Genomic DNA, 19,973 nt, shown 5'->3' with positions numbered 1-19,973 from the left:
ACATGGGGATGTTTGATCAGGGGAAGGTCTGAGATTGCGATAGCTATGGAGCCCTGCTGTAGATTTAAAGCCAGCCCTTATTCCTGTCTATATTATTCATGAACCTAAATGCTTTACAGTTCCGAGTTAACACTGATGAAAATGTAGTTGTATATGTCATTTGCACTGCCTTCTTATTTGCTAGCCAAGCTGCCTCGTTTAAGCCCCCAGACAGGTGGGCGTGACACAGTATGGGAACTTGGAATAGATACTGTCCTTCAGGAGCTTATCAGATGACTGTCTGTCAGCATCCCATTGTTCACCACCAAGTGCCAAGCCGTACAAAGCAGGCCTAGAGAAAGGAAAACATTTTGCAGATCACAAACCAGCATGCATGTGTACACACCCCTTGTTAAGCTGTGTGTTCTGGTTTGATCAATTATTTGAAGATAATAAATGGACATTTTCCCAGGACGTTCTCTAGCTTGACCATAAAGTGACTGTTCTTGCATGAGGGAAATTTTAAAAGGAGACACCAGTGTTAATCAGCTTTGCAAGAAATTTAATTCCATCACACATGGCCTGAATCAAGATAGCAGTTTGGTTTTTTTTTATCCACTGGCAGGTGTTAATTAACTTATGAAAGGGTGTTTGTGTTATTACGGCTCAGGACTTTAAGGACCACCTCCTTATGAACCTACCCAGACCCCAATATCATCTTCTGAGGCCCTTCTTCGTGTGCCCCCTCCATGAGAGGTGTGGAGGATGGCAACATGAGAACAGGGCCTTCTCTGCAGTGGCTCCCCATCTGTGGAATGCTCTCCCCAGGGAAGTTCGCCTGGCGCCTTCATTATACACCTTTAGGCACCAGACAAAAACGTTCCCCTTTAACCAGGCCTTTGGTTGATTTGACTGACACCCTATGCCCTTATAAAATGTATTATTTGTAGGAGTGGGCGCTAGTGGGTTGTTGTTATTTTGATTATGTACTTTGTTTTATATTCTGATTTTGTCCTGTGAACCACCCTGAGACCTGCGGGTATAAGGGAGGTATGTATATTCAATTAATAATAATAAAAAATAATATTGCTTTGTGAATAAACACTGCGCTTGCTTTACGTACATTTAGGGTTGTATTCCACTTTTACTCAGAGTATGCTCTTTAAAATTAATTGATGTAAGTTGGTCATGGCTAATAATTTCAGCAGGTCTGGTCTGAGTTAGCTGAATAGAAACCTTAAGCTTTAACATAATTGTTACAGGGTTGGATTCAAATATGTTGAAGTCGGTGTAATGAGTCCCGTTAGTGCAAAAGAACTGCCCCCCTCTCCTTCCCCACTTGTGCCCCCACTCTCCTCAAATCTGCTTTGAGGAGAGTCAGTGTGGTGTAGTGGTTAAGAGCGCTAGTCTTGTAATCTGGTGAACCGGGTTCGCGTCTCCGCTCCTCCACATGCAGCTGCTGGGTGACCTTGGGCCAGTCACACTTCTCTGAAGTCTCTCAGCCCCACTCACCTCACAGATTGTTTGTTGTGGGGAAGGAGGGGAAAGGAGAATGTTAGCCACTTTGAGACTCCTGAAGGGGAATGAAAGGCGGGATATCAAATCCAAACTCCTCCTCCTCCTCTTCCTCCTCCTCCTCCTCCTCTTCTTCTTCTTCTTCTTCTTCTTCGAAACCCCTGCCCCGCCCCGAACAGCATGCATGGGGAGATCATTCTGTCCAGCAAGCAAAAATGCTTGCACTGATGGAACAATCTCCTAAGGTGACAATGAATTCCACTTGCAGCCTGTATTTCCTGTATTCCATTTCCCTCTGACTTCATGGTTTACATTTCTCTCTCTTTACACTGATGTGTGTATATATATACCTGCCAGCTTAGAATAAAAAAATCACGAATCTGATGAAGTAAACTCTAGCCTCCACGAAAACATTGGGCTATAATAAATGTGTTCCTAAGGAAGGTGCCACAAGACTGTTTGTTTTTGCTGCACATACTAATATCATTATTATGTATTAAATCTACAGCTACATACTCCAGAAATCACCTAAATAGTGTGATGAAGTAGAGGGTAAAAATCGAGACCTGCAACGACTGCCAAATCTGTACTGAGTTTGAAACTGTTTTTATGTAATGTTTGAACTGTTGATGTGGTTCTCATGCTTTCATTGCTGATTGGTGTGGGATGTTTCACAGGAACCAATTCATAAATGACTTGGGGGAACTTTTAGCCCCTCACTGGTGAGAGCCAGTGTGGTGTAGTGGTTAAGAGTGGTGGACTCGTAATCTGGGGAACCGGGTTCGCATCTCCGCTCCTCCACATGCAGCTGCTGGGTGACCTTGGGCCAGTCACACTTCTCTGAAGTCTCTCAGCCCCACTCACCTCACAGAGTGTGGTGGAGGAAGGGAAAGGAGAATGTTAGCCGCTTTGAGACTCCTTCGGGTAGTGATAAAGCGGGATATCAATTCCAAACTCTTCTTCTCTTCTTCTGTTTGGGGTGTGTGTTGCCCCAAATTCCTTTGGGTCTCTTTTCTAAATATTCTTTTAAAAGGTAAAGGTACCCCTGAACGTTAGGTCCAGTCACGGACGACTCCGGGGTTGCGGTGCTCATCTCACTTTACTGGCTGAAGGAGCCAACGTTTGTCCGCAGTTTTTCCGGGTCACATGGCCAGCATGACTAAGCCACTTCTGGCAAAACCATAGCAGTGCACGGGAACACCATTTACCTTCCTGCCAGAGCAGTACCTATTTATCTACTTGCACTTTGACATGTTTTTGAACTGCTAGGTTGCCAGGAGCAGGGACCGAGCAACGGGAGCTCACCCCGTCGCGGGGATTCGAACCGCTGACCTTCTGACTGGCAAGCCCTACTTCTCTGCTGTGTGTGGATGTTGCCTTTTGGGCTCTGTGAGAATTGGCACTCAGACAACGGAGTGTGCTATTAGTAGAGAACGGTGAGGCAGCCACAGTGTTTAAAATAGCCGGTGCACAGAAGCTCCTTAATTTCCACACCCCCCCAACACTCCAGCTTTCATTTCCCCCTCTAATTGTATGGCTATCGGGGAAAAATAAATACATTTCTGCAAAGTAGGTTTATGATGCCGTTTCGAGCCCAGCCAATTAGCATCCTGAGTTACTAATGCCGCTAATTCTTTTTTTATTCATTTCGGAGCAGGAGGGGAAGAGAAGCATGTCGGAATTATTGCTAGGCACAAAGGGCAAGTATCACTTGAAGCAAGGTTTTTCTCCTCCTCCTGAAGTGCTGCCCTTCTTATCCAACGAGCTGTACAGAGAACATTGTAGTTAAGAAGGACAATCCATTTTCAAAATCCACTTTATATTGCGAGATCTCTCCAAGTCTCCTCATGCAGATGATACCGTATAGTCTTAGCACATGGCTGCAAGTATGCACTGATACCTCTCTCCACTGCAAAATATACTGGGCCTGTGACTCCCAAACTGTCATGACCAGCGATGTATGGTGAAATCTTTTGCAGGGGAACAGTTAGGGCCAGAGGTGCCATCTTGTGAGAGTGATTTTTTTTTGGGGGGGGGGGTCTTCCCCAATTAGCCACAGCAGCAACAGGAGGAGAAACCAGCCACAGAAGCCATGGCTCTGTGCTAGAGATCCTCTGCCCCCTTGTTGCAGTTGTGGAAAGGCCCGTCACAGGCCACAGAATATTGAGGGGGGCTGGCCTTCTCCTTGGAAAAAAAATGGGGGGGGGAGGTCTTGGCTCTGGCCTCCCTGCCCCAGATGGTGGGTTTAGACTATACACAGTTTTTTATTTAGGTGCAATCCTGGGAACATAAGCCTTGGGGGCTTGCTGTATAGCTATTAGTTTTCTGGGCCAAATCCAGTTTGCATCCAAGGTTTGCAAGGTACCATCTCTTAACATCCTGGATTGTGACATTGTGCTGATATAGCTGTTAGCATCTTAACCCTTTATTTACTGGCTCCTCAGGTCTGCTTTCTCTTCAGTTATGGCTTGAAAGGTGACCAGATTTCACCCTTATTGCCTTAATCATTTTGGGAAAGATGAGCTGAAAACCCAAAACAAATACATTAAACTAACTAGTAAGGCTATCTCTTTTTTAAAAAGAATCAGGTGGTTTTTTTTAACATAATAGATTTTTTCTTTTATTTTATTGACTTCGCATCACATTTTCCATGGTGTTTTTTTATTTCTCCCCTTTGCTACACCCTATCTTCTCTTTCTTCTTCTTCTTCTTTGGCGATCACTCGTAGCCGAGTAAGATTGTCTTCCATAAACACAGTTTTAACAATGAGTCCGTAAGTGACTGTGGAGGCCAATTCTGGATACACACGTCCTTCCACAGTGGGGACATAGGTTTCTGGGCGGGTGGTGATCACGGTGTGGATTTGGCAAGCATGCCTTCCTCTTAGCATGTTTCTCCCTTGCGTCCTGAGTTCGAGTGTCTTCAAATATATATTTCTTCTTTTTTTTTAAGTACCGTAGAATTATTGAGAATGAAAACATTTGATAGCGAGTCAAATCTGCAAGAAAAAGGCTGATCACAATCAGGATGGAGGGAAAGGAGCATCATTTTATTGTGGGTGAGCACTGATTATTTTCCCCTTTTGGATCATTTCCGCTCAGCTGGTATTTTACAGCTCTCAATGTTAGATGAATTATTAAGGGACTGCAAACACTTCAAGTTTCAGCTCATTCAATTAGTCGTTGTCTCCCTTTAAATGACACGTAGGCAAGATGCTTGGAACATATAGTCGGTTGCGGAGAAGCAAATCTGATATTAAACGATACACAATTCCCTGCCGTGCTTTATTTCCTCAGTCTTAACAAACAGGTAAAGTGGACAATGCAGAAGAATTATGAGCCCATATAAAAATGATGCTTGAGGTTTAGCAGCATGCATGGCAAACAGTGGCTGGAAGAGTTCATGTATTATATATATTGGAATAAAGTTATACTTTACCCAAGTAATGAATAGAACGGTTTATAAAAAAGGAATGGAAGGAGAAAAGGAAGTGTGGCAACACATTTAATCACGTGTCACACAAGGTTTATAGATTACCTTACCATATGTTCCTGTATTCTATTATTAATATTTAAAATTACTTAACAATTCAAATTGTCTAGCTGGTGACATATGTAAGGTTCAGGGAACAGAACCCTTTGTTTGAACAGCAATTTCACTTCTGTTTTCTCTCTTCATTTGCTGGGATAATTTTTCAGGCACTCACAATTTCTTCTTCTTCAAAGGCCCTCTTATACTGTACTATTAAGCGTAGAACCTATTATAATGTCATTTCACCATCTTGCAAAGCATTGTCTAGTAGCCTGGAGCTCTCGCCAGTGGGCCAACTTAAATTTAAAAAATAAAGAAAAGAAAACATGCCCCTTGATATACAGTCAGGTCATGATGAAGCCCACATATACCAGGCACCATAAATTCTCTTTAATTTCCAAAGGGGTACAGGGATCCCATTTGGGCAAATCTGTCATTTTCAGTTTCACATCTTCCAATCTTATAGTCAGTTTTCCACCTTTCTACATCAGCTTGCTTCCTCTTCTTCTTTTTTTAAAGTCCTCATGGAAATTCAACTATATTTTGGTGGCTTTGAGTGTGAAAACACATAGTGAGTGTCATATTCATTCTCCCTAAGCTCCATTTACAGAATGCTTCATATCTTCTCGGCATAATGCCACGTCTTGCCGATGTATCATGCCTGACAGATTCATCAGGGCTGGATTCACCAGGCGAACACTCTACAATAAAGGAATGGATTGATGTGACGCATTACTCAAAACGAGGGTTTAAACAGCTGTGAATGGGGGCTTGCAACTATTTAATGAGCATGCTCCCCGGTTTGTTTTCAACATTGTTTCCATGCAATTATTCTGATTTGGAGGTGAGAGGCTGAGCTTCACAAGTTCCCTTCATCAATCATGATCAATGCCTTCTTCTGTATGCTTAGCGTGCTTTGAAAAAACCGTTACCAAAAATGCAAAAAACAAGGAAAGTGCAGCAGGCTTCCAAGTCAGGAATATCAGATTTTTTTGTCCACAGCCAAGAGTGATGGAAGGTAGTTAAAGCAACACTTCGTTTGATGATGCTTTGCTGCCAAAGTAGAGTATGTCAACAAGTAAGCAATGAAAACACTTCCTGCTGGTTTCAGTTCCTATGGCTCCTTCCCCGATACCTGCAGTACACTTGGGTAGCATTGCGGTCTAAACCACTGAGCCTCTTGGGCTTGCTGATCAGTAGGTTGGCGGTTTGAATCCCTGCGATGGGGTGAGCTCCTGTTGCTCTGTCCCAGCGCCTGCCAACCTAGCAGTTCGAAAGTTTACCAGTGCAAGTAGATAAAATAGGTACCACTGTGGTGGGAAGGTAAACGGTGTTTCTCTGTGCTCTGGTTTCCGTCATGGTGTTCCGTTGTGCCAGGTTTAGTCATGCTGGCCACATGACCTGGAAAAGCTGTCTGTGGACAAATGCCGGCTCCCTCAGCCTGAAAGCGAGATGAGCGCCACAACCCCATAGTCGCCTTTGACTGGACCTTTACTCCAGTCCTTTACCTTATTAGCTTACCTTACCTTACCTGCAGAATCCTCTCTGAAGCTTGCCAGTCACCATAGACCCCTCTCACTTTAAATCCCCCTTTCTTTTATTGTAAATATCAATACAATACAAAAACTATACACACTTGGCATTACATTACATATATTACATACAAAACATACATCACATATCTCACCTTCACCACCCCTTCCATCTATCTACCAACAAAGATAGCCACATACTGTGGTTATTGACTTTCAACCAGTCTTGTTGTGTAATTTTGTCAATCTTTAATAATTTTTTCTAACCAGTCAGTTTTTGTGGGAATATTATTACTTTTCCAATTTTTGGCTATTAGCGTCCTTGCTGTGGTTGTTGTGTACATAAATATAGGTCGGGCAGTTTTTGTAAATTCTCATGACATAATACCAAGTAAAAAAGCCTCAGGTTTTTTGTTGAATGAAAATTTAAACATTTTTTAAAAATTCATTATAAATAACCTTCCATAATTCTCTTATTTTCTTGCACTCCCACCACATGTGGATAAACATGCCTATTCCTTCTTTACACCTCCAACAAGTATTTATGTTCTTCTTATATATCTTTGCCAATTTGACTGGGGTTAAACACCACCTGTATTGCATTTTCAGTACGTTTTCTCTTAAACATTATGTAATATACAGAGTGAATCTAATATCTTTTCCCCATAATCGTTCCCAATCACTCATAGGTATGTTATGCCCGATGTCCTGTGCCCAGCGAATCATAACTACTTGCACTCCTCTTCTTTCACTTCCCAATCAAGTAGGAGGTCGTACATGTTGGATATAAATTTCCCTTTTGCAATTATTAATTTCTCTTCCATTCTATTCTTTAGAATATCCTTTTTGTCTCTTCTTACCCAAACGTTCATTAATTTGAAAATATTGGAACCAACATTTACATTCGGATATCTTCATTTTTTTTTTCATTTTTAGTTTGTCCTCGTCCTCTTTTAATAATATTTTGTATGTTGCCCAATTATGGTATTTTCCATATTTTTTTTCTTCACAGTCATGGCTTCTGCGGGTGAGGTCCACCAGGGAGTTTTTGGTTCCCATATTTTGTACAATGATTTTCAAATTATATCATCTTAAAAAACCCTGTGTGCTTTTACCTTATCATACACCAGATAAGCATGCCAACCAAAATGTGTAGCTACACCTTCTAAATCCAAAAAAATCTGTATCCTTGAAGTTCATCCATTCTCTAATCCATGTTAGAGCCGCAGCTGCATGATATAACACTTCTTTCCCAGTTCAATGCTCAGAGCATTGTTTTATCCCGGTTACTCTGATAATGCTTTGGGTGTCTGTCTTTGCTTTGGCAGGGTTATCACTCACCCTTGATGAACCTAAGGCTAGAACAAGAACACAAAAAAATGTCAACGCCTAGTATCCTAAGAAGGTCTAGCATGCAGAGCCTTTAAAGTGTCCATGTGCATTGTTCTCTAATTGTTCATTTCAGAAAGCATCAGTGTTTATTTTTAAAGGAAGTGCGGATTTTGTAAAGAAGCAAACAAAAACTGACCAATTGATATTTTTTTTCTGGTAGTGGAAATAATATTGTTTCTCACAACCAGTGCCCGTTCTGAGTAAGGGGCAATGCTTTCTGAACTGATAACACCTTTGAAGCCATCACTAAAAACACATTCAAAGATGAACATGTTCAAGAAAATTGCACCCCGTTTCCTGCAATAATTCATATTATTTATGACATGATATAATTATTAAGCCAAGTTATTCTGTCTCTCAGCAACTGTTAAGTTGTAGGGCAATCTATAAAAATTACATCCTCCTTGTTTCTTAGCTCATTAAACTGATACTGTCTTCCAGGCAGCCATTCATCAGCAAAACCATCTTATCCTATATAGGTATGTAGCTTATTGTAAGTTATTTTGACTCTCCCATTGTAAGGCATGAGGGGAGTGGAAAAGTATGGCACCATGTTGCATTATTATTTTTCCTATGCTGCAAATGGGAAGTTTCATGAAAGGAATACTATAGACTGTCTCTATAGAATAGGGGCAGCAAACTGAATGGTGATGATGATGATGATTTTATTTATACCCTGCCCATCTGGCTGGGTTTCCCCAGCCACTGTGGGCAGCTTCCAGTAAAATATAAAAGCACAGTAAATTGGATCTGGCCAGTGGATCAGATCCTTATCTTCCTCTATCCCTCCTTGGGCCAAGTTTGACAGATGGGTGGGGACCCTCAACTGTCAAGAATAATACTAGGTAACCCATTTTGCCCACACGCTTTGAAATCAAGCTGCATCACCAAAGGCACGTTGCTTTGCGAACCCTGGCGGTCAGTTGGTTGTTGGTACCTGCCAGCTTTTTTGTACCTGTCATCATATACAGCATTCCAATGTTCAGCATAAGAACTGATTCATGAGATACCATCTTGCTATGTGGCACTTGTGGCAAACTCCTAACTCATACGTTTCTCAGCCACATCAGCCATGGTAGCTAAACTCTGTGAAACTATTGGCACGTGCAGGATTTGGCTGCTGGTAGAGCATTGCTAGTGTCTCTTTTCAAAGGTTTGCAGTGGCAGGTCCAAAGAGAAACCTGGGTTGGGTTCTGGATGTGATCACGGTTGCGTAGAGTCATCCCATCACAACACAAAGCAGCTAGGAATCAATTTGCATTGCCCACAGAAGTATGAATAAGCTCTAAGCTTACTGACATTTGAGGTCATGGGATTAATCATAGGACAAGGATTAAGGTAAAAGTTTCATGCCACTTTTCTGGAACTTGCTGCTGGCATCAGAAGTTATCCTCCTTCCCACTGCATAGCTGATTTTAAAACATTTGCTCGGCAGTGTTGTGTTAGGAAAATCTTAGTAATGCTGGTGTGAGAAGGGTGTTCATCTGTGTTGGGAGGTTTTCTTTTTAAATTTCTGTGTAAGAGAATTTAAAGACAAGCTTGTAAAATTCCCTTGGCAAGACAACTGAAAAGATGAGAGAATTGTTCCCTAGCGAATTGTATTAATTGAATTGTCGCTATTTACAAAGACAAGGAATAAAACTAAGCCTTGGTCTTTAAGTGACAACTCTGTTTGCAGATCAGTCCAAAGGAAAGTGATAACCTTTGCATTGTTAATGTAAGGAACAGTCAAAAGGAGGACCAGACGAGGAAAGCATTTTATAAATGCATTCAGAGCTGACTGAATATTAAGAGGTGGATTGGTTCAGACTTTTGAAACATTTATTGTTGGCATAGCTGCAGGTTAACAGCTTCCATGGTCAGAGCAACTGGGAACGGAATAGCCCTCGCTGGAAATACAGTAACAGTTGTGCCCTTTTGAAACCAAACACCCCAGGCTGAAGGGCATGTGTATGCTGATTAAGCACAAATATTCCTAAGCGATACTTAGCTGCATTTAGGTAGGCTGATGATGACTATTCCATAAGACTTCAAATGTTGCCAGATTGTAAATAGATATGTGAGAGGTGTTTTTGTTTGTTGGTTTGTTTTTTTGAAAAATAGCTTGTAGTTTTTGAAGGCTAATCTTGGCAAAGTAGGGACCCAGGTGGCGCTGTGGGTTAAACCACAGAGCCTAGGACTTGCCGATCAGAAGGTCGGTGGTTTGAATCCCCACGATGGGGTGAGCTCCCGTTACTCAGTCCCTGCTCCTGCCGACCTAGCAGTTTGAAAGCACGTCAAAGTGCAAGTAGATAAATAGGTACCACTCCGGCGGGAAGGTAAACGGCATTTCCGTGCGCTGCTCTGGTTCGCCAGAAGCGGCTTAGCCATGCTGGCCACATGACCCGGAAGCTGTACGCCGGCTCCCTCGGCCAATAAAGCGAGATGAGCGTCGCAACCCTAGAGTTGGCCATGACTGGACCTAATGGTCAGGGGTCCCTTTACCTTTTTACTTGGCAAAGTAGAGCCTGGTGAAGTTGGGCATGCGCAGTGGAGCAGGGCCCTGCACATTGCAGAAAAGATGCAGTAACATGCCGAGCCCATAGGTAAATTCAAACCGGTACCCAATTCTCAAAGAGTGTGCAGAAGCATTGCAGAAGTGGCACCCTGTACTGTTACTTTCATATGTCTGGCCGTGTGAAAAAACTTTGTATAAATGCACTTTAAGGCAGACCAGCAGATGAAGATATAACCACCTCTTTGAACATTTTTGTAAATTCAGATCGAGACGCCCCTTGCTCAGCTTGCTCCTTTCTGCAACCTTGCTCCTTTCAGCTGAAAATGGCTTGACAGGCTTTTTTCATGAATCCTAACAAGTCTGCCCCTGGAGCAGCATCAATTAAATAAGGGGAAATCGGTGCTGTCAGCCTCAACTATTGAGGAAGAAGGTGGTCGAGGCTATTCTGCAGTCCATGAATAGTACACAGCAGGACATGAAATGACGGAGGAAGGGCTTCTGGTATGAGGTGTGCTGCAGCAGCGATGGGGAGCCTGTGGTCCTCCAGGTATCTCCAGTCATACCTGGCCACTGGCTATACTGGCTGGGGGTCATGGAAGTTGGAGTCCATCAAACATCCAGAGGTCCACATCCTGGTTCCACATTTCCATGCAAGAGATAAAGCCAATCTAGAAGACAGTGGGGGGCATTTTTCAGACCACATAAGTGTCTGTATTTCTTACTGACTCAATGTAGTCCCCCTCCAATATAAATTGCTTTGAAATATTTTGGGCCGGATCCACCTGACATGTCCTGCTAGCAGAAGCCACTGCAAAGATTTCTGCTAGCACAATGGGGTTTCCTCCCCCTCCTCTCCTCCCATGCACCTAATGCTTTCTCCAAAATTGACTTAGGTGCTGAGGGAGGTCAGGAAAACCCCCAGAACAGCTTGTGGTGGGAGAAGAGGGGAGATGGTTCCATCAGGCAAGCAGCAACGCTTGCGTTGATTGAGTGATCTCCTTAGCATTACACTGATTTCCTTCCTTTGTACATTTACGTTCTGTCTTCTTCCAAGGAACCTCATCAGAGTAGTGCTTTGAGTAGAGTTTAGCCTAGGAGCCAGCAACTTCCTTAAGGCCGTGAAAGGACCTCCAAAACCGAGTGGAGATTTGAACTGGAGATTTGAACTTCCACATCCAGGCTCTCTTCCTGTAGTACACCATGAGCAGGCTCACACGTAATACTCAGCCAAACTATGGCTTACTCTGGAAGTGTGAGCATGTGGGATCCCAGAGAGGAGGTCATCGCTACTTTGCTTCTCTTCTGGTACTGGTGCTGCTCCACTCTTGTGAACTAAACCATGGTTTGGCTTAGTATGACATCTAAACCTGGGGTCATGGTTTAGCTCCCACCAGACAAAGCACAACCTATAACCAGTTTTTGTTCTTGGATGATGTGCTAAAGCAAACCATGGTTTAGAGCCCAATGGCAGGGAGAGCAGGAATGGAGTGCTTTAACTTCAGTCTTCTCTCCTGGAACCCTCACAGTCATGTCCTAAGCCATTATTTGGCTTACGGTTACGTGTGCACCAGATCTTTGCATTCGGGAATGCTTGCACATTTCACTACACAGCTAAATATGGCAACACATATTTTTTCCAAAAATGTCATGGACTGGGCATTAGAGGAGGGGTGGTGGATACAGCCCCCTCTCCTTCTCCTGAACCTTCCCAAGAAGAGGAGGGCAGTATAGAATTACAACGGTGGTTTGCAGAAGGTCATGACTCTGAGACAGAAGAGGGGGGAAACTGGGAGATAATGGAAGAGAGGGAGGGAAACAGCAGAGCCAGAACAACTGGCTGACACATTATCATTAGATAGCATTCCTGAGCCCCCTTTCTCCTAGAATCTGGCGTGCATTAAGAGTAGTAGAACAGAAAGCTCAGAGGCAGAAAGCACAGATCAGCCAGCGCAGGGATGACGTAGAATAGGAGAGATGGAGAGGGTGGGGCTTTACTTGGAACAATGCCATTACAGTGGTGCCTCGGGTTAAGAACTTAATTCGTTCTGGAGGTCTGAAACTGTTCTTAACCTGAGGTACTACTTTAGCTAATGGGGCCTCCTGCTGCCACCACCATGCGATTTCTGTTCTCATCCTGAAATAAAGTTCTTAACCTGAGGTACTACTTATGGGTTAGCGGAGTCTGTAACCTGAAGTGTCTGTAAACCGAGGTACCACTGTATCTGAGAGGCGGCATCATCCATCTCTCTCTGTGAATACTGAATAAAATACCATTGTAAGAACTTCTTGATTTCCCATTTCTGGCTGCCAGCCGCGAAGGAGGGGGATCGGATTCCCTGAAGCCTGACAAAAAATGGCTAAAAATTATTTTTGTTCTAGCTTTCCATTGCTTCGATATTTGGACACCATCCCCATCATTTTGTACAAGGCATTGAAATGCCCCACTCCACCCGGTTTGCAAGCAGGAACCTCCCTGTAGCAACATCTGGGGCTGCTCTCACAAAGCGCTTTCCGAATTCCAGTGCATCACTACTGGCTACTTGGGAAGGAGAGCTGGGGGTTGGATTCACTCCACTCCCCGATCCCTGGTGCCCCGAACAGCTAATCAATGGGAGTATTATCTTTATGAAAGAGCTTCTTCCTGCAGGCGTCCCCAGCTGCTGGATCAGAGGGCAACTGCATGGCTTGCAGCCATTTGCTTCATGCCATTTCCCACCCAGCTGGTGCTTCGGCACAGAGATGCTGGCTTTTGTGCAGATAGTGCACCAAGCTGGGTGGGGGAGTTTACAACGTGCTGTATAAGTAAATGCCCCAGCTGTTTCCCTCACGCTGCTTCGAATCCAGCCGGGTGTAAGTGTTCAGTGATCTCACACAGATCATCTCCCTGATTATGAGACAAGTAACACAGTAATAGATCACAATATAATATCCATTACTTGATTTTCATTAAATACTTGTCTCTAAATTTAGACGGATGGTTATGTGCCTGCATTTAAAACAACAACAACAACAACACACACTCCAGTGTCTAAACAAAATAATGTGTAAAAACCAGGCTTGCCTTATTTTCTTTCTTTAAAAAAAAATGCAGATTTTTCTGTATATTGGGACAGATAGCATATTGGGCCAGCTGTTTTCTGTCTTGTTGAAGAATTAGCAAGTCTGCCTCTGTACGCAGAAGTGCAAAAAAGAAAAGAAAAGAAAGATAACAAGAGACTGCTTTGGTTTCATAGTTTCCAGTGGTTTCCTCTATCTGGATAGTGGTGAATGGTGGCAGTAACCTAAGTAGATTACCTGACAAATAATCTTTCTCCGTATTTTCCTGCCTGTGCTTTGAGATCAGCCGGACAGTGTCAACATTAACTGAGATGAGAAAATCTTTGACTCACTGCAGGGCTTTCTTGGCCCTTGTGGGACACTCTCTCTTGAAGTTTGGTTTGTCTGGTTTTTTTGGTTTTGATTTATGCTAATCTGCTCTATGCTAATCTGTTCCATATCTGTTGCAAACCATACTAAGAACTGGAAGTTCCTAGAAGAAACTTCCTAGAGGAAAGAGCATGCCATTGCTCCTCCTCTTTAAAAGACCCTGAAGATGTACTACTACCCACACGTTATGGCTCCAATATACCACCAGCAAGGGGGCAGGGGGCTTAAGCAATTCACCACCTCTCAATATCAGCTCTCCCCTCCATAGTATTGGAATAGTAACAGTGACCTGTAGGGTTGCTGTAAGGATTACAGATAGTGTAGGTGAACTGTTCCAAACAATCTGAAAGAATAACTAAAAATTATTGTTAAATTATAGTAAACAAAAAGTACACTAAGGTCAGAGCAGATTTAGAATGTACTAGTTTATTTTCAGAAGCCAGCCATAAATCATACCATTCAAAGTTGGAGTTAACTCTTTATTTGATGTTTGATGTCATATTGTTTTTGTTTTATTAAAAATGATGTCATATTGTTTTTGTTTTATTAAAAATAATAATTTTTATTAGTTTTCAATTACAATCCAAAAATAGCCTAACTATAACAATACCAATTTATAATACAATTATTAATACCTATAGTTTGAATACTGAATTATATAATTTAGATGAGGTGCCGTCCCCCTCCCCCCGCATGCTAGAATTGATGGCTTGATTATTTGCTTTATTTCTGCATTCCAAAATCTTATTCATTTCCATTACATTCCGGTTGTATAAGGGATGATGATGATGATCATAGAATCATAGAATCATAGAGTTGGAATAGACCACAAGGGCCATCGAGTCCAACCCCCTGCCAAGCAGGAAACACCATCAGAGCACTCCTGACATATGGTTGTCAAGCCTCTGCTTAAAGACCTCCAAAGTAGGAGACTCCACCACACTCCTTGGCAGCAAATTCCACTGTCGAACAGCTCTTACTGTCAGGAAGTTCTTCCTAATGTTTAGGTGGAATCTTCTTTCTTGTAGTTTGGATCCATTGCTCCGTGTCCGCTTCTCCGGAGCAGCAGAAAACAACCTTTCTCCCTCCTCCATGTGACATCCTTTTATATATTTGAACATGGCTATCATATCACCCCTTAACCTCCTCTTCTCCAGGCTAAACATGCCCAGCTCCCTTAGCCGTTCCTCATAAGGCATCGTTTCCAGGCCTTTGACCATTTTGGTTGCCCTCCTCTGGACACGTTCCAGTTTGTCAGTGTCCTTCTTGAATTGTGGTGCCCAGAACTGGACACAGTACTCCAGGTGTGGTCTGACCAGAGCAGAATACAGTGGCACTATTACTTCCCTTGATCTAGATGCTATACTCCTATTGATGCAGCCCAGAATTGCATTGGCTTTTTTAGCTGCCGCGTCACACTGTTGGCTCATGTCAAGTTTGTGGTCAACCAAGACTCCTAGATCCTTTTCACATGTACTGCTCTCAAGCCAGGTGTCACCCATCTTGTATTTGTGCCTCTCATTTTTTTTGCCCAAGTGCAATACTTTACATTTCTCCCTGTTAAAATTCATCTTGTTTATTTTTGCCCAGTTCTCTAATCTGTCAAGGTCGTTTTGAAGTGTGATCCTGTCCTCTGGGGTGTTAGCCACCCCTCCCAGTTTGGTGTCATCTGCAAATTTGATCAGGATGCCCTTGAGTCCATCATCCAAGTCGTTGATAAAGATGTTGAATAAGACCGGGCCCAAGACAGAACCCTGTGGCACCCCACTAGTCACTCTTCTCCAGGATGAAGAGGAACCATTGATGAGCACCCTTTGGGTTCGGTCAGTCAGCCAGTTACAAATCCACTGAGTGGTAGCATAGTCAAGACCGCATTTTACCAGCTTCTTTACAAGAATATCATGGGGCACCTTGTCAAATGCCTTGCTGAAATCCAGGTAGGCTACATCCACTGCGTTCCCTTCATCTACCAGGCTTGTAATTCTGTCAAAAAACGAGATCAGGTTAGTCTGACATGACTTATTTTTCAGAAATCCATGCTGACTATTGGTGATCACAGCATTCCTTTGTAGGTGCTCACAGACTGTTTGCTTAATGATCTGCTCCAGAATCTTCCCTGCTATTGATGTCATATCATATTGATGATATCATATTGTGTTTTAATTTGTTGGAAGATGCCCACAGTGGGTAGGGTAACCCAGACAGATGGGTGGTATATGAATTATTATTATTATTATTATTATTATTATTATTATTATTATTATCCAGGATCTTCAGGCCTAATGAGCACAGCAGCTCATCCCTGGTAGGTCTTGCCCTTTGAATCAGTTGCTGAGACTGAATGTCCTTGCCTTCTCACAGCTGTCTAAGTCCCCTTCTTTTCAGGGCTTTCCCCAAGCAATTGGAGACTGTGCCTGCATGATGCCAACCTCTCCTCCACTCTTTTCAGGCCTTTTCTGGTTCTGGGAGACCAAGGGGGAGGGGAGCTTCTTGCAGAAGGAGGAGGAGTCACCTGTGACCTTTCACCACCTTGACTCATCTCTGCCTCTTGGAATTCCTCCTCCCCTGCTTCAGCCACAGACTCTTCCAGCTCACCACTCCCTGAAATCCTGCAACTGCACAGGAGTCCATAAATCTAAAGCTCCTGTAACAAAGCGACTCCTCAAATAATTTCGCTAACAGATGTCAAAGAGATAAACAACTATCTGACGTTTAGAAGACACCTGAAGGAAGTTTTTAATGACTGATGTTTTAATGACTGATATTTTAATGTAGGTTTAATCTTTGCGTGTTAAGACCCCCAAACCTCCTCCAAAATAAATCACACAGGAAACAGAATATTTGTTTAACATTTTTGGCATTAATTTGGCCACAACTTTATTGTTTACAGCATGTGAGTGGTTGCTTAGGCATTGGATCGGACTGCCTGAACCTGCTCAGGCAGGAACAGGACTGACAACTGGAACCTCCAGAAGTCAGTAAGGGAAAACATACTGAGGGAGCACAGAGGTGGATTTCCGCCTCTTAGTTCACCCCAGATGCTCCCAGGAACTCTGGCATGGCCCTACCCCTGAGAGGGGATCGGACAGAGCAAATCGAGCCCCTGGATTCCTTTACCAGAATTCCCTAGCAGCAGCAACAAATATGAGGGGCAGGCACAGCCAATCCATAATCCCCTCCACCAAAGAATGAACCAATGCCTAAACGCCAACCTTACAAAGTTGTGACGATTTGCTACACGGTAGGCAAAAACCAAATGGCACAAGCCAGTCAGCCAGGTGGCAAAATTCCTACCGGGCCCCTGCTCCAAAAACAGACGACCCCTAGACAGGCATAGCAAAGTCAAAAACACAACCTTAAATTTTAGGGAGGGAGGGTGGGAGGAGGGAGATCCGCTGCACGATGTGAAAGAGGAAGTATTTCGCCTCGTGCAGCTCCTTAAATAGCCCCTTAATTGCCAATCAAACCCCAACCGACAGAAATTTTCCCCAGTAACAAAGGGGCAACCAATGAGGCAAGGAGGTCATCCAAACGGGCCCGCCCCAGCAACAAGAAGGCAGTTTGGTGATCTCACCGCAACATGTGGCTCTCCATGATTTGGAGGACATGATTTGTTGGAAGCCGCCCAGAGTGGCTGGGGAAACCCAGCCAGATGGGAGGGGTAGAAATAATTGCAACTTCTTCTTCTTCTTCTTCTTGCAAGCAAGCAAGCAAGCAAGCAAACAAACAAACATTAAAGCCAAACTCACAGTGGCAAGTTCCAAAAAGAGGCAATTGTTTGCATGGAAAACTAGTGTCTGGAATGTCTCCCTCTAGAAACCCTACCGCAGCTTGTGAAATATTGAACTGGGGACTGCTTGGCTAAATACATCTGTAAAGCATCAGGCAGATTGATTATGAGATCCATCGGAAATAAACTGCGAGGAGATTTATGGTTTATTTGGATGCCACATTACAGGCTTTTAATAATAAATAATAATAGTGCAGCTTTTATTTTCAAATAAAAAGGAAACAAAAACATCATTTCAGTTGCTGCTGAAGGCTACAGTCAAAACATTGTTCCTCTCTCATTTGCAGAAAACAGCGCTTGTAAAATATTGATGCACAAGTCACTTATGTCCCCCCCTTTTGTCATTATTTATAGTCACTACCCAGTAGTGCTCCGTTTCCCCAAGCTTGACAGCCACCATCTGTCACCCTCCTCTGTGATTTTAAAATAATGTGGTAGGCAAATAAATAATACAGTTAGCCCTACACAAAATAAACATAGCAAAAGACTATTGTACATCTTTATTTATCAAGAACATTTGTTGACTGCCCAATTGACAAATGTCCTCTCAACAGCTCACACGTCACACAGAGGTACAATTAAAACATTTAAATACAAAGGAAAGTGCCGGACTTCTTTCTTAATATCAAAAGTACCTGAAAATATTGTTGAGAAACACTATCTAAGGTTTGAATGTTGATGTTTAGGTTGTCTGAAATAAAAGCAACTATCCTTTCATCAGCTCCATCTTTCAAATGGCTTTTAATCACATCAGTAGCATGTGAATGATATCCCTGTAGCGAAGAAGGGTTTAACTCTAGTGTAACAATGGACAGATCGGCCAATCTCAGTGTCTAATTTTTCCAAACTTCAGTTCCATTTCCCACATTTCCATACCAGTTTTGTAATCTTTTTTTAAAAAAAATCCTCATGAAAATTCATCAGCATTTTAGTGCAAATTTCTCCTAATATAGGCATTTATTGTGTGCAATTTTGGCTAACGTACATATTTTTGCGAAGCAATTTCCCCTAATGCATTTTTGTATGTTATAGTGTTTCTGAACAACACATACTGTCTGAAAGAGCAATAGTTCTAAGTTCCAGATGGTTTTAGCTGTATAAAAATGACTATTGCAGAACTTCCAATTTGGTCAATATTACTTTTCCTAAACTCAACCGACTGTTCTTGCCCAGATGTCTTTCTGGAATCACTGAGGTGGAAGACCTTCTGCATCCCATCTTACATTGTCCTTCACACTTGAAACCCCAGTATAAAATAATCCGAGAAAAGATATATGCCACCTATTGTCAGATTCTGACTTTTTTTGGAAAATCGTTGTCGTTTCGCTCCATGGCTCCTCAGCCAAGCACATACACCAAATGTCTGAATCTGCGATTCCTCTTATACTGAGCAGGATTAATATCACAACAACATATCATTCATTGGGTAATCCTAACATGTCTCATGGTCTAAACCCAACTCACATTCTCTTTTAGGGGACGAACAAACCAACACTTGGCGAATTCTGCTTCACAATGATAAGAAGAGCCGACATCGAAGGATCAAAGAACGGCATTGCTATGAATGCTTGGCCATCACAAGCCAGTCATCCCTGGGGTAACTTTTCTGACACCTCTTGCTTAAAACTCTAAAAAGCCAAAAGGCCCCACTTTTGCAGTCTGTATTCATACTAAAAACAAAGATCAAGCATGCTTCTGCCTTTCTGCTCCATGGGAGTTTTCTGCCCTCCCTGAGCTCACCTTAGGAAACCTTCGTTACAGTTTCACAGGTGTACCTCCCCAGTCAAACTCCCCATCTGACTCCGTCCTCTTCTTGTACTGGCTGCTACAAGACCCTGTGTGAAAGTGCTTCCAGAGACAGCTACAAATTTGTCATGGTGATGTTCTGATTTGGTATTTTATTATTAATTTTTATTGCTCTTTTATCCTTTATTTTATTGCTTGTTTTTTCTTATAACTTGCTTGTTTTCTAAGCCTTGATTCTGGCTTCTATTCATTGCAATTTATATGCATAGAATTTTCACTGTGGATTTGCAAAAGCAATTTGTTGCATACCTTTGAGCCTGATTGATTATTATTAGTATTTTTTAATATATTTTTTGCAATGGCCTTTGGCCACAAGGAATACAAGTCTGACCAAGATCGCAATTAAAATTTTAATTGGCAGCATCTCAGACAAGATAAAAACCAACCCTTCTGTTTCCTTCCTAAAGCAACCTTCATCTTCACAGCTTCTGTAACCAGGAAAAAGAACTACAGTAGAGACAATATTGCAAATGTATCTTGGTGCTTAGGATAGAGGAGGGCTCTT

General features: G+C 42.7%; 1 protein-coding gene across 1 annotated transcript in view; it reads right to left on the bottom strand.

Moving 5' to 3' along the window:
* CWC22 (CWC22 spliceosome associated protein homolog) overlaps nucleotides 1-16,419 on the bottom strand; it is a 159,561-nt gene extending 143,142 nt beyond the window's left edge. The window contains exon 1 of the mRNA XM_082200858.1: nucleotides 16,407-16,419. The gene's annotated coding sequence lies outside the window, so the exon portion shown is untranslated. The remainder of the gene's footprint in view (nucleotides 1-16,406) is intronic.
* Nucleotides 16,420-19,973: the final 3,554 nt, after the last annotated feature.

The sequence above is a fragment of the Podarcis vaucheri genome, assembly GCF_965113315.1.
Source record: "Podarcis vaucheri genome assembly, chromosome: 1".
NCBI lineage: Eukaryota > Metazoa > Chordata > Lepidosauria > Squamata > Lacertidae > Podarcis > Podarcis vaucheri.
Note: the sequence above shows the minus strand (reverse complement) of the source record. Positions and strands in the feature narration are given on the sequence as shown.